Raw genomic sequence first — 14,965 nt, forward strand, 5'->3', positions numbered from 1 at the left:
CGTCTCCGTCTGTGGGTGTCACAATGGTCTACGAAGAGAATCCTAAATGATATCCAAGAACCAAAACCAAAATATTCCTACAACCAACAAGTGAGTTCAGTAAGGTCTCCAGATACAAGATCAACACACAGAATTCAACTGCATTCCTATGTACCAGCAGCAAAAACATGCAAACGGAAATTTTCAATGCAACATAGCTTACACGTTTCCTTTACTCATTTATCCGTCAAAGGACACTGAGGTTTGTTTCCGTGTCTTGGGCACTGTAAATGATGCTGCAGTGCACATGGGAGGTGCCGGTTATCTTTCTCGGGTCGTGTTTTTGTTTCCTTTGGATAAACACCCAGAAGTCGAGCAGGATATGTACAACACGAGCCTGGGATGTCCTATGCCAGAAAGGAAGGAAGTGCTTTTGAAAAATGGGCATGTCACAAGGAAGATCAAAGAGGCTCTCACTGGCCACATCTGGAAGAATTTAAGCACCAAAATATTAAGTCCAGTGATGAGTTTTAAGCCATTAAAAAAGAAATTTATGAGCACATAGCGATGAGAGATAGACAGATGACTGATAGATAATGGGCGGATGGATAATAGAAAGATGGGTGGCTAGACAGTAGGTAGATGACAGAGTGATACATAAGTAGATGATAGATGGCATACAGGTAGGTGGCAGATAATAGACGACAGATGCGCGAGAGAGAGAAAGAGGAAGGGAGGGAGGGAAGGCGGGAGGGAGGAAGTGTGGAAGAAGAAAAGGAGGAAAGGAAGAAAGAAAATAGAGGACAGGAACGAGAGGTGGGGGAGGGATCTTGCTTACGGAAGAATCCCATTTCTGACTGCTCAATGCTGAGAGTCTTGGACTCAGGAAATCGTCATTTGCAAGACCTCCAAAGCAAGAACCGTCAGTGGACGCTCAGCCTCGGAGGAAGTTTTGGTGAGTAGGATACGGCCTTCATGTGTCTGTCCACACAATGCTTATTTATTCCAAGGGAGGAAAGAGAAAACAGCAACCATTTTGACTCGGTGGTCAAAATGACATCGCCCGCGGTGGACAGACGGACACTGTGCCCCGTCCCCAAGAAGGACACAACCTCACACATGCAGTATGCTGGCCAGGAGTGCCTGATTACAAGGAAACATCAGACAAACACAAAGTGAGAAATGTTCTCTTTTGTAAAGGGGGAGGTGTAGTCCTTAAAAAAGTCACTGTTGTTGAAGATAAAGAGAGGCTGTGGGAAAGTCCCAGGTTATAGGAGGCTCAAGAGACAGGACACAAAACAGCTCCCGATTACAGACTGGGTCCTGAACTGGATGGGGGGGGGGGGGGGATATATGTTATAAAGGACTTTTTATCGCAGTGACTGAGAGTTGGAACGTGGACAATTTGCTACAAGCAGTTCATCACTGTGCATTCACGAAGTCCACAGTCGTTTAGGTAAGAGCGTCCCTGTTCTTAGGGATGCACACTCCAGGTATCTGGGGGTAGAGAGTCGTGATGTTTGTGTCTTACTCTCACATGGGGGCTGGGGATGGGGAGAGACAGAGAGCACAGAATGATAAAGAGTCAATAGTGACAACAGACGAATCTGGTTAAGGGGGACGTGATGGTTCTTTGTACCCTTTTGACGATTTTTGCCACAATTTGAAATCTGAAATTATTCCCAAAGAAAGCCTTTAAAAATTCCGTGCCAGAAAAGACCCAAGCGCCTTCAGAACAAGGCTTCTCCCTACACTCTCCACAGCCGTGCCTGGGAGTGTTCACTTCCCACATCCCTGACAACGCTAAGTGGCATCACACTTTTTACAAACGTAACAGGGGCGCCTGGGTGGCTCGGTCGGTTGAGCGTCCGACTTTGGCTCAAGTCATGATCTCAAAGTTCATGAGTTTGAGCCCCACGTTGGGTTCTCTGCTGACAGTGCAGAGCCTGCTTCAAATCCTTGGTCTCCCTCTCTCTCTCTCTCTCTCTGCCCCATTCATTCATTCATTCATTCTCTCTCAAAAACGACCAAACATTTAAAAAATAAAAATAAATGAAATAAAATTAAGGATCTGGGTAACCTGGGTGGTGGCTGTTCCTCAGAACCACTTGTAGGAGATGAGATTCTGAGGGAGCCCCTGGACAGACAGGCTGATGTCGTTCCCCTCGGTGGCCCAGGGAGGAATGGAGGCCACGGCCAGCTGGGCAGACACCTGCTTACTGCAGGAGCCCGTGAAGCAGGCAGAGGGAGGAGGCAAGGGGCACTACCACGGGGGCCACTTGGCAGCATTCCAACACTGGAATTAGCCCCTTTTAGGTTCTCGCTCATGGGAGCTCAACAAAGGGAGAGGAAAGGGCAGGTGCAAAGGCCCTGAGGCAGGAGTGAGAGTGTTGGTTTAAGCGAACAGTAGAAAGATCGGTGTGGCTGGAGTTGAGTGAGTGAAAAGGAGAGAGGTAGGAGATAAGGTCAGAGGTAAGGCGGGCACACCACACAGGTGCTATTGGCATCTTTGGGAAGGGGAAGGAGAAGGAGGGGGAGGAGGAGAATTATGTACAGGTATATAAAATATATAAATGTATATATATGAATCATATGTATATGATTTATTATTATTATTATTATTATTATTATTAAGTTATTTGTCCTGTGGGGCTCTCCTAGGCATTGCAAGTAGTTTAGCAAGTCTGACCCTCCACTGCCCTAGAAGGTCCCTCTAGGCTTTGAGACGAGAACATCCCCCCATTGCCAATTACCCGACACACTGCCCCCCACTAGGGGGCAGTATTGGCCGTGGTTGGGACCAATTCACGGCCGCTCTCCTAGGCCATTTTAAGGATTGTGTTCTTAAGAGAGTTCTGGAACCACTGGAGGCTTTGGGGCGAAGGGGTGACGTTAAATGATCATTCTGGCTGCACAGTGAATGGGTTTTGCAGTCCAAGGACAGAGTGGCCACACTGCTCAGCTCGGAGAGACAGGCTGCGATGCGCATACAGGTAACACCCGCAGGGTCCCCGCTACACGCACAGTTACACGCGGCAACCCCGGGGGCAAAGCAGAAGCGAGGCGGTCCGGAGGTGGCCGCAACAGTCCAGGCGCGAGAGGTCGGTGACTTGAACCGAAGTGGTTGCAATCACGAAACCGACAAATGCGGACATTGGCCATCCTGAAGCCGAGAGTATTGGCTGGCGGATCAGATCGGGGGGGACGCAAGGCGAGCGAGAGAGAAGTCAGAGGAGGCTCTGGGTTCAGGGGCAGGAGCACCTGAAACAACGGGGGTGCCATTCCCTACGATGTGAAGGGGGGGTGGCGCACAGGGCTGGGGAAGAAAATCAGGAAACGTGAGCACGTAGCTGTTACCCGCACGCCGGAGCCATTCCAGAAGTTCCGTCCGCAGGGACCCTCTAAGGGACCAGCCATGCTTTCGTGAGGCCCCCATGGTCTTTCTGCCTCCTCCCAGTTGGAGTCTAGACCTAGAGGAAAAGCAGGAGCGTCTGAGAAGTGTCCACACGCACCGCTGCAGGGTCCTTGGTTTCTCGTCACCCCCAAAGAGAGCCCATCAGTCCTGTCCCTCTGTGTCCCGCCCCCGTTCAGCCCAGACTGCCCCGTGAGGGACAGAAGTGCCCCCAGGGTCTTGGAGGTGAGCCTGGGAAGAGGGCCCGAGGCTTAGGGCGGGGTCCACCGGCACCAGGCTGGGGTCTCACCAATTCCGCAGGTTCCTCCAGAGGCTGCAGTGACCCAGCTACCCGGCCAGAAAGAACAGCCCGGCCCTGCTTTTGTTGATGAGGAGCGTGGCCTTGGGCCCCTCGGCAGGGGGCGGGGGCAGCCTCCATGTGCCCCGGAGGTCCTCCGTGCCACCCGAGGTGCCGGGCACACAGCGTTGGCCCCAACTGGAGTCACGGGCTACGGACCCGAGCCTGGGCTCCGGGCTAGTTTTTGCCAGGCACCTGCAGCCTGCTGTGAAGGTGTTGACATCAGCCTCCAAGGCCACGGATGGGAGTTTAGCGGAACAAGCCATAGAGAACAAGAGGAAAAGTAAAGGCGGCTTCTTCTCCGCCTCAGATTCTGCCTGGCAGGCAGTTTCCAAAGGCCAGCTGGGGTCCAAAGGCCTAGGGGTGGACGAGGAAGCCACAAGGACACTCGAGTCACCCCGATGCTTGGTTTCTGACGCCTGCGGGCTGCTTGGCAAATGGATGGACGGGCAGAGAGGGTCAACAAAGATGTGTCACCCGGTCAGCATGGGAGAAAACAAAGTAAGTGTGAAAAACAGTGGTCTAGAATTTTTATGTTTTTGTTTGTTTGGTTGTTGTTTTTTTATTTTATTTTTTTTTTAATTTTTTTTTTCAATGTTTATTTATTTTTGGGACAGAGAGAGACAGAGCTTGAACGGGGGAGGGGCAGAGAGAGAGGGAGACATAGAATCGGAAACAGGCTCCAGGCTCTGAGCCATCAGCCCAGAGCCCGACGCGGGGCTCGAACTCACGGACTGCGAGATCATGACCTGGCTGAAGTCGGACGCCTAACCGACTGCGCCACCCAGGCGCCCCTGTTGTTTTTTTATTTTTGAGAGAGAGTACAAGTGAGGGAGGGGCAGAGGGAGGGGGAGAGAGAGAGAATCCCAAAGTGGGGCCCAAGCTCACCCGATAAGGGGCTCGAACTCACAAACCGTGAGACTATGACCTGAGCCTAAGTCAGCTGCTTAACCAACTGAGCTACCCGGGCGCCCCAGCCGAATTTTTAAATGACAGCAGCTAGCGCTGGCAAGGGTGAGTGCACGCCACTGCAAGCTTTCTAAGCAGGATGTGTCAAAGGACATAAAAATGTGCCTTCTCTTTGACCTCACAATTCCTCTTGTATTTATCTTAGGACAATCATTATTGATACATGAGGATATTTACCTCGGGGCAAATCGTGAAAGTGTTGTTCATGGGATCGTTTGGTCTGGGATCGAAAAGGTCAGAATTACCTAAGTCAAGAGACTAACGTGCAACGGCTGGAGCGCCAGCAGCCACTTTGAGCAATGAGGAGACCTATGGAAGGAGGCCATGCCTGGTACAATGAAAGACGTACACAGAAGGTGCTTGGATCTCTGGGGACCATGAAGCCACAAGACCAGACTGTGATTTCTTTACCAATTAGCTATCGCTGTGTCACAAACCCCCCTAAAGCTTAGCGGCTTCAAGAGAGAGACACAGGTAGTACACAAGTTCTCTTGAGACCTGGGCTCAGCGTTAGCCCTTTATTATTTCTACCTCATTCTGTTAACCAAAGCAAGTCAGGAGGCCAGCCCAGACTCAGGGAGGGGGGGGGGGGCAGGAAAAGGATTCTGCCTCTTGATGGAAGAAGCTGTAAGTCATGGTACAGGGGGTGTGGATACAGCGAGTGGAGAAGTGGGGTCATTGCTGCCATGAAACTACCACCAATTACATTCCATGAGAGAGAACTACATGCTCTATTAATAAAAGCACTGCTATTTTGAATTTCTGTTTCATGCCCCGGAACCAAATCCCTACTTGGTATAAAGAGCATGGCAGACAGAAGAGTATAAGCAAAGGCCCTGTGGTGGGAGGAGCATGAAAACTTCAAACAACCGAAGTAAGTGAGGTTGGGGGTGCCAGGGGCAAGAGGATCCAGTCAGGGAGCCACTTCCCACCAGCACCGTGTTTCCTCGTCCTCCTGTGGCCTACCCACACATCTGGCGACAGTCACACTCTCCTGGGGCAGGTTCTGGCTCAGCCCACTTTGTCAGGCACATGCTGGGGGCTGGATTTGATTCCGTGGGCATGAAGGATGAAGACAGGGTCGCGAGCTTTCAGAATTCCCATCTACCCTCTCTCTCTGAAAGCTTCGAGAGAGCAGGTAGGAACAGGGGCACGGGAGACTTAACCTGGGGGTTCTTTTTAAAAAAAAATTTTTTTTAATGTTTATTTAATTTTGAGAGAGAGAGAAAGAGGCAGAGAGAGAGAGGGGGACACAGAATCCGAAGCGGGCTCCAGGCTCCGAGCTGTCAGCACAGAGCCTGAGGCGGGGCTCGAACTCACGGGCCCGTGAGATCGTGACCTGAGCCAAAGTTGGACGCTCAACCGACTGAGCCACCCAGGCGCCCCTACAATGCGCATCTTTAGGTTCCTTTGGGCTGCGAGAACATTCCTGTGGGAGTATATACCCAAGAGGATAATTGCTGGGTCCTGGGGGCTGCACATGCTTGGTCTTCCCAAGTCCTACCAGGTTGTCCACAGAATCGCTGTTGCCGCCCACATTCCCGCCAGCGCTGTCTGAGGCTCCCCCGACTCTGTCCCCACGAACACTTGGCATCATCCAGCCCTCTCGCTCTTCCAGGCTGACGGGTGTCCAATAACATCCTGCTGTTTTGAGCTTCACTTCCCTGAGAACTTCTGACTTGGAGCATCTCTTCACGTGCTTGTTGGCATTTGGGTGTCCCTTTTGTTCAACGGCAGAAAACTCCAAGGAGTGAGTGTCAGGGTGGCGCTGGCCTTCTGGATCACTACTCCAAGCCGAAATGTCTGAGTCTGCAAAGGACAAAAGCAAAACCAGCCCCTGGCCCCAGGGAGCGGGGCCTGAAGTTCAGCCACGTGTGCGGGATGAAGATAACCCCTCCCCGCATCTCTGCTTCGCCGAGTGAACCCAGAAGCCCAAAGACAAGAGGCCCAAGCAGCCAGGAAGAGGGCTGGGAGGCCAGGAAGGGCCCTCAATTCTGGGTGGCGGCACACTGACCCGATCGACGGCTTTTGCCGTGAACGTCTGTGCGCTGGTCCTCACTGTAGTCCCAGAGGGTATCTGTCCGCTCATTCTGCCGGTCAACTCACATACACTGGGCAGCTACCACGGGCCGGGCGCTGTTCCAGGGACTGCGGCCACGACGGCACACAAAGCAGGCAAGGCCCTGCCCCCAGGGCGCTGACACTCCAATGGGGCTCCATTCACACTGCCCAGGATGTGCATTCTAAGCAGAAGATGGCAGGACCGGGACAGGCTGCAAGGGAGCTGCCTCGAGTTCCCCTGACTTCCTGCAGTGACCCCTTCAAGCTCTCACTCTTCATATATCTTCTGAGGGTGATAAAGAGAAGGGGAGCTGGAGTAACCAGGGGTCCTTGGACCGGCCAGTGGGCCCCTTCCTCATGCCCCTGGGAGCCCCTGGGCCCTCCGGCCCAGCCTCAGCCTCCCATGCAGGACAGAGGAGAGGAAGGTACAGAGGTTCATCTACAGAGACACTTCCACAGCTTTCAAGCTCCCTCCCCTGGATGCCGCACCCCTCCCCAAGCCCCGCTGTGCACCTGCTGACCCTGTCGGCAATAATCGGCACCGGACTTACCCTCTCAGGTGAGAAAACACAGCGGCCCTGAGCCGGAGGGGAAGTCAGAGGAGAGAGGATTTTAATTCTGCCCAGAGGAAGGGGGTGCAGAATACGGGGCTTCCCGCGACAAGGGGCTAAAATCCCAAATCTCTGCTCTAGTGTCGAAGGCCTCCATGACATGACCCACACCAGCCTTTCCACCATTAATGTCCCTCCTCCCACCGCCTCCCTGCCACACACACACACACACACACACAGGGAGCCCCGTTCTCTTGTTCCTCACTCAACCTTACCACCTCCTTGCCCCAGATCTACATGCAACGGGGCGGGGGGGGGGGGGGGGTGGCTGAAGATGGTGCTCGCTGACCCCCCGCGGGAGAAGTTTTGAGCTTGGCCTTCAAGGTCTCTACAAACAGGCCTCTGCCTCCCTTCTCACCACTAGCTTCCACACACCTAGCAAAGAATTCTGAGCTCTTGTCCCCCACATGCTACCCTTGCATGCTCTCCCAGCCAGCCATTCTGCCAGGCCCAGAGCGGTGGAGGGCTGGCCTGTGGAGCAGGGAAAGCTCTTTGGTTCCCCCCCACACCCAGACGAGTAAGCTCTAAAGCCTTCAGCTTGGCATTCAAGGCTTCTGTGATCGGGTCTCTGCTGACCTGTCCGCCCTTAGTCTCCACCAGCATAAAGAGAACTCAGAAATCTGGTTCACCCATTTCTATCCTCATCCTGTCCAGGGATTCCCCCAGCCTCCCTGCGGAGATGAGAGCCCAGCCCTCCTTTCGGGAAAGGGAAGCCATGGCTACCTGGCCCCTCGTGAAGCCCAGGAAATAGCCCACGGTGGTGACCAGAACCACACCAACCATCACTCCAAGTACAATGCCAGCAATGCCCCCTCCCCAGGGATGGGTGGTCCGTAGAATGCCCTGGCCACTCTCCGCCGAGGCTTCTGTGGAGACGAGGGGAGAGTGCCCAAAGATTTCCCAGTCCTAATCCCCGGAACCTGTGACTGTTCCTTTATGTGGTAAAAAGATAGTCTGCAGATACGACGAAGTTAAGGGGTCTTGAGATGGGGCGATTGGCCTGGATTACCCAGCTGGACCCCAAAGGCGAGTGTGCTTAGAAGGAGGCAACAGAGGGAGATTTGACAGAAGAGAACAGGGCCACGTGGTAGGAGCAGACAGAAGCAGAGGGAAACCGGGTCAGAGGCGGTGCCATGACGCTGGCTTTGAAGACGAAGAACCAAGGAATGCAGTTCTAGAAGCTGGGAAAGATGAGGGAACACATTCTCCGCTACAGCTTCCCAGGGGGGCAAAGTCCCGCCAATATCTTGACTTCTGCCCCTGGCGGACTGATTTTGGACTCCTAACCTCCGGAAGTATATAAGGATACATTTGTGCTGTTGTAAGTCACCACATTTGTGGCAATTGTTTACAGGAGCCACAGGATAACAATCCAGAGGCCCAACACCTCCATGAACCACCCATTCACCCTGGATTTCAACTGCCCTGTCAACCGAGCATCATTAATCTAGAGTGTCCCCCACCCCCACCCCCGGGGCCCAGGAAGAGTGAGCTCATTGATTACAGCATACTCGTGGAATTGAAGTTAGTCTGTCCGAACTAAGGCCAGAACCGTGTGTGATCAGCACCTGGCCAGACCCCGCTGGGACGGACTGAATAAAGGAAGCGAGAGACGTCAGCAGTCTGGCTTCTGGAAACAGGGGGCTCTGAACACGCTGGGTTCAAAGAACACATTGGAAATACTTCGAAATAAGGACTCTGGGCTTAAATTCCGGCTCAGCCACTTTCTAGCTGAGTGATCTTTAGCAAATTACTAGACCTCTCTGAGCCTCCTCCTCATCTAATAAGTGGAGATAGCAGCAAAGGTCGATCATGAGCTTGTTAGGGTATTAAAATGGCTGCAAATTCTTTGTCACTCCCTCCACGGAGAGGATGAGACTGAGACCCCTGCCTGGAATCTGGGCTGGCTTGGGGCTGCTTTGGCAACAGCGTTAAGACAGTGACTCGTGACTTTCCTGGTGAGGTCATAAGAGGTCACGTGGCTGCCAAAAGCCTTCATTTCCTGTAGCTGCCGGAACGAATTTCCACAAACTTAGCGGCTTAAGAGGACACAAATGTAGCATCTGACGGTTCTGCAAATCAGAAATCTAACATGACTTAACACAGCCGCATTCCGCTGGGCTCCAGGGGAGAATCCATGCCCTTGCTTTTTCCAGCTTCTAGAGGCACCTTCGTTCCTTAGATTAGCTCACGCGCCCCCGCCCCCCACCACCACGGTGCTCCGACCTCCCTTCCACCACCATATCTCCTCCTCTGACTCTGGTCCTTCCGCTTCCCTCTTATAAGAACTCCTAGGATTACTAAGGGCCCATCCAAATACTCCAGGTGGATCACTCCATCTCAAGATCCTTAACTCAATTATGTCGGCAAAGTCCCTCTTGCCACGGGAGCTAACATAGTCGCCAGTTCGAGGGATTAGGATGTGGACATCCCTGGCAGGACACTACTCGGCCTGCCACGGTTGGATAGACATCCCCTCTCTGTGCCTCAGTCCCCTCCTCCTTAAAATGGGGATTAACAGTAGTACTCATCTCTGAGGTTCTTGTGCGGATTAAGTAAGATCACGGGCCTGGCGATGGGAAGGGCTCAAAAGCATTAGCTGTTGTCTTAGTTTAGAATCTCCCAGAAGAGGACTCTTGAGACTTCCTAGTTAATTTCGGAAGCTCAAGGAACAGTGATGGGGGGGGGGGGGGGGGGTGGTGACACAGAGCAGGGAGGACAGATTATAAGGGGGGGCCACTATGCCAGCTGCCACAGCTAGTAACCAGAGCTCAAGCCTATAGGAAAGCAAGGCAGGTGCACACCCAAGGTTCAAGGGCACTGGGGTATTTTTGCTCCCATGTCTCTCAGTCATTGCCTGAGTGCTGTTCCCACAGGGTATTAGTTCTGAGGCACTCCCAAGTTGGCCCATGCAGGGAGAGCGGCCTTCAGAGTGGCCAGAAAACAGTCCACAGGCACCAAGATGCATGCTGGAAGTCTACTAGAACACCAGGGAACATCCAAGGGATGCGGGCAGGGCTCTGAGAGCGCCCCTGCAGCTCTTTTTAGTATTATGGGACAAGCTACCTGGGACATGTAGCTACATGGGACAAGAATTCACATAAGCTGTGTGGAGTGATCCTGCGGTCGTGGAGGAGAGGGGTCACGTCCACCTGGGGTTGCTAAGGGCACGGCCCCCCAACTCTGAGTGCCTGCCAAGGCCACTGAGCCTCCAGAGGTATGGGATCCCCAAAGAGAGCTGCGAGCTTTTGTGCCACGGGTTATCCCCGCCTCATCCCCTGGACCATAACGCATGAATTACGCATCGGCAGGCAGTGGCCAAAGCAAGTCGGGGCCCCCAAGGAGGCAGAACCGCCGATGCCTCCCTAGCCTCAAGAGGCCGGAAACTCTGACGTCAAATTGTTCAAGTGGAAAGGGATTTATTGTCAGGAGACCAAAAGGCGACTCCAAATCAAAGGCAGGACAAGGCTGGATCTCATGGACCTGAGCAGCCAGGGCCCCCCTACCCTCAGGGCGGCTTCTGTCCTTTCCCTGAAGTCAGACGAACCCCTTCACACCCCACACACCGCATGGCCTCCCTCACCCTATTTCCTCATCTTGTTCTCACACACAAGAGCGATAATACTGTCTCCTTCCCATGGGAACGCTGCCGGGTCCACAGCCTGGCTTTGTGTGTGCTGTTCTATGCATGGTTTATGTATTACATACGTCATATATAACGCTTATCACGATCATCTTCTCCCTGGCAAACTCTCCCCACCAAGGCGAGAAAATGGCTACCGTAGACCCCTGACTTCATGCTTCCAAGTGAGCTACCTGCCGGAGGGCCCCTGACTCTCGTTTCAAATCCCAGTGACCGGGCCTCCCAGTTGAAGCCTGCTGGTGCCAGTCTTGGACATCCCAAGGCCTCTTTTCTAGAAAGTTCATGGAAATGGAATCAGATGTCACGTGGTCTTTTGTGTTCAGCTTCTTGTACTGGGCCTCGTGAGTCTGAGACTCATCCCAGCTGCCGTGTGGCTCGAGAGTTCATCCTTTTTTATTGCCAAATGGTGTTCCACTGCGGGGATGTTCCACAATTTGCTTCTCCATTCACCAATCCAATGGACAAGAGGATTATTTCTAGCTGGGGCTGTGATAAGGAAAGAAAAAAAAAACCTCAAGGCAACCTGGCTATATGTGTACTGACAACGTTCCTCATGACCTTGTAACATGAGACCACTTACTTAATCAGGCTGCATGTTTGTGCGTTACCATATGTGGGAGACAAAGAAGTAAAAAATGTATAAAAAACTATGCCACGTGGTGTTTGGGGCTCAGCTCTTTGGATACGAACCCAACTGAGCAGTGCCGGCAGGAATAAAGTTGCTTCCTAGAAAGAAAAGCCTCAGTGTCACGACTCTCTGTGCAAGAATCCTGCTACATTACTTGGGGGCTCATCCGGGATTCGGAGACGGTGCGCTTGATCCGCAGGAGACTAGCCCTCCCGGTGCACCGGGGCGAGGACCCCGTGTGCACCAATGGAACCCGTGAGGCCCAGGAACCAGTTCAGAGACTGGTAAGAAGCCAGGCTCATTTAGGCAGACCTGCCCATAAGAGTCAGAAAGGGAGCCTGATCACCTCCCAGTCCTAATTCCACAAGGGACGAGGAACAAAGCTACAACTCTAAGGTGATGGGCACTGGATGCTGGGCAGCAGGTTGGAGTTGCCATGATTGTGTATGGGGACTTGTCTCTCATTCATTTCCTGGGTCAATGACTATGACAATCAGAGCCAACTGTCTCTGGTTACCCTACCTCAGAACGGGGACTTTAAGGAATATTCCCAAGCAGGTGCTGAAACTCCTTTGTTTCGGGGAAATTCCCTGTCTTCTCTGGACTGACATGGACTGCCTAATTCCACTAGTGGAGAACAAAACAAAACAAAACAACAACAACAACAACAAAAGCCTGGAGTCCGCTCCTCTGTCTGAGCTGACAAGATTTAAAACTGGGAATTCTCTTTCTCTGCCTTCTGCGGGCACTGCGCCCCTTCTGCCTGCCCTTCCCCGCCTCCTGTTTCTGCCCCCACTTGGGGGGCGGCTCGCATAACTGGCTCCCCGATGCTTCAGGCGCCCCAGCTCCTCCTCCCACCCTAGACTTTGAGGACCGAAGACTGCCCACTTCAGATTTCCCGACCAATGTCCCAGGTAAAAAACAACCATGGGGAACAAATTGCCTTACATGGACCCAAGTAAAACATTCTCAGTGTTTAAGCTAATTTTAAGTTTGCTGGTTTGAGATAGACAATGTTCATCAACATTAAAAACAAAAACAAACTTTTATTCTACCTAGATTTACGAAAAGTCAAATAAGTGGTTATCTCTGTTCCAATCTGTGATGGCTGATTTTGTCTGTCTCAAAATTTTCACGAGTAATTGTGAAGATAGCTTTCAAAGTCTTTGGTAACCTAAAATGTTAAACTTTTGCTTGCACGATAAATTGAGATTGAATTCATTGGATATCTAACGAGATAAGAGGCTGAAGCACTAATTACTAGATGCAGGTTTGTGCTTCTGACTTGTTGCAAAAAAACTAAGGATATTTGGAAGAGTTGAAAAACATGCTTTGTGCTTAGTGGGTTCATCAGCCTGCCATCTAAAAACAAAATTCTGATGTAACATAGAGTTCACAACTGGTCACTACTTAGTTTTCACTGGAGACTAAAGTTTCTAAGAGTTAAAGTTCTACTAAATGTAGTTAAAACGGATTTAAAAAAAAAAAAAAGCAACGCTGTACGTAGAAAAGTAGGAGATACGAAAGAAAGATATACAAAATGGAAATATATTTTTGCTGCAGGTAAAGGAAGTAATTTTGTCCTAAATGAGACTGGCTCTTTGGAGAGAAATGGCTTGGGACAACATCTAAATGCAAAGAAAAGTTGTAGAAGTTTCGTGAAGGAAAATCTTTAAAAAGAAAGTGTAGGGGCGCCTGGGTGGCGCAGTCGGTGAAGCGGCCGACTTCAGCCCGGGTCACGATCTCGCGGTCCGTGAGTTCGAGCCCCGCGTCGGGCTCTGGGCTGACGGCTCGGAGCCTGGAGCCTGCTTCCGATGCTGTGTCTCCCTCTCTCTCTGCCCCTCCCCCGTTCATGCTCATGCTCTGTCTCTCGCTGTCTCAAAAATAAATAAACGTTAAAAAAAATTTTTTTTTTTAAATAAAAAGAAAGTGTATGTGTGGTCAGGACGGAGTAAGGTTAAAATAAATGGGTTTTAGAAGTACACAGGGTTAAGATTAAAATTCCTCCTTTCATCCAAAGGCTGTGAAAATGATGGTAATACCCTTGGTGCCGGCCTCCAAATCCTTCCCTTTTGTGTTGTTCCTGTTCAGCCGAGAAATGGATGCCTCTGCCGCAGGAGGGAGGGACGGTCTCTGAAGGGCTTTTACTGAGATACATGGGAGGCATTTTACTAAACTTAGCTCACTGTGTGCCAAAAATGGATATCCACATGGCTGAAACTTATTTAGTAGGCATTGTTGAAAAAGGCAGGGGAATAGACCTCGACTTTGGCCCTTCAATGCCCTCCCTCAACGGCCATGATCAATATGGAAGTTACTGTTGGGCCAAAATAAAATGAGTACATACTACGACAACCAAGAAAGTCTGGCCTGGTCACAGTGCATATCCCCAAGGTCCTACAGGTGGGAAGCAGAGGGGTAAAAAAAAAAAAAAAAAAAAAAAAAAACCACAGGAAATGTCACAGAAACTGGTCTGGATCACCCGGCAGAAGAACCAAGCGATACTTGGAGGTCTTGGGAGGCAGGAGGGCTCAGAGGAGATCATTCCCCAGAGGTCTGAGCCCGGAGCATAAGCAGAGGGCACAATTTATAGTCTGTTACCTCCACGTTCCTCATTAGTAGTAATCTGGTGCATGGCAAGCAGGGTGGGAAGAAGAACCTGGAAGGGGAGTCTTAGGTCAGGGACAGGAATTTCCCTATCAGTCCTGTCAGCCATCTTATAACAGATTTGTCCCTACCAGAAAGACCAGGTCAGCTCTCGGGAGGTGAGGTCAAGCCTGGGCAAGAATGACTTTTGGCACATAGCCAGCCAAAATGCGGGGGCCAGGAGGTGAGGTTTCTCCTGGCCAGCTCCAGGAAATTGAGATAAGGGACAACTTTCTTTCTTTTTCCTATAGATGGGTAATTCCCCCAACTAAGGCGATCACTCCTCTGGAATGCATTATGACTCATTTCCTTTTGCCCAAAGGCTTGGCCCCATTACAAATTGGAAGAGGGAACCTGACCGCCAGAAGGAAATATCAATGACCATAGTACCCTACAATTGGACTTGTTTTTGCAAATGTGAAGGAAAATGGGGGGGAATTCCCCAATGTGCATTCTTTTGGGGCCTTAAGAAAAAAATCGAGGGGCGCCTGGGTGGCGCAGTCGGTTGAGCGTCCGACTTCAGCCAGGTCACGATCTCGCGGTCCGGGAGTTCGAGCCCCGCGTCGGGCTCTGGGCTGATGGCTCAGAGCCTGGAGCCTGTTTCCGATTCTGTGTCTCCCTCTCTCTCTGCCCCTCCCCCGTTCATGCTCTGTCTCTCTCTGTCCCAAAAATAAATAAA

At 51.6% G+C, this 14,965-nt stretch overlaps 1 protein-coding gene across 2 annotated transcripts in view; it reads right to left on the reverse strand.

Annotated features, from left to right (window-relative positions):
* The window catches only part of CEACAM20 (CEA cell adhesion molecule 20), a 65,381-nt gene that overhangs the window by 22,246 nt on the left and 28,170 nt on the right, over nucleotides 1–14,965 (reverse strand). The window contains exon 1 of one of the 2 annotated variants that reach the window (XM_047836406.1): nucleotides 3,337–3,540. The exons of the other annotated variant lie outside the window; for it this stretch is intronic. The gene's annotated coding sequence lies outside the window, so the exon portion shown is untranslated. Of the gene's footprint in view, nucleotides 1–3,336; nucleotides 3,541–14,965 lie in introns of those variants that run through there. 2 annotated transcript variants of the gene reach the window in all.

Source organism: Prionailurus viverrinus, chromosome E2 (assembly GCF_022837055.1).
Source record: "Prionailurus viverrinus isolate Anna chromosome E2, UM_Priviv_1.0, whole genome shotgun sequence".
Lineage (NCBI taxonomy): Eukaryota > Metazoa > Chordata > Mammalia > Carnivora > Felidae > Prionailurus > Prionailurus viverrinus.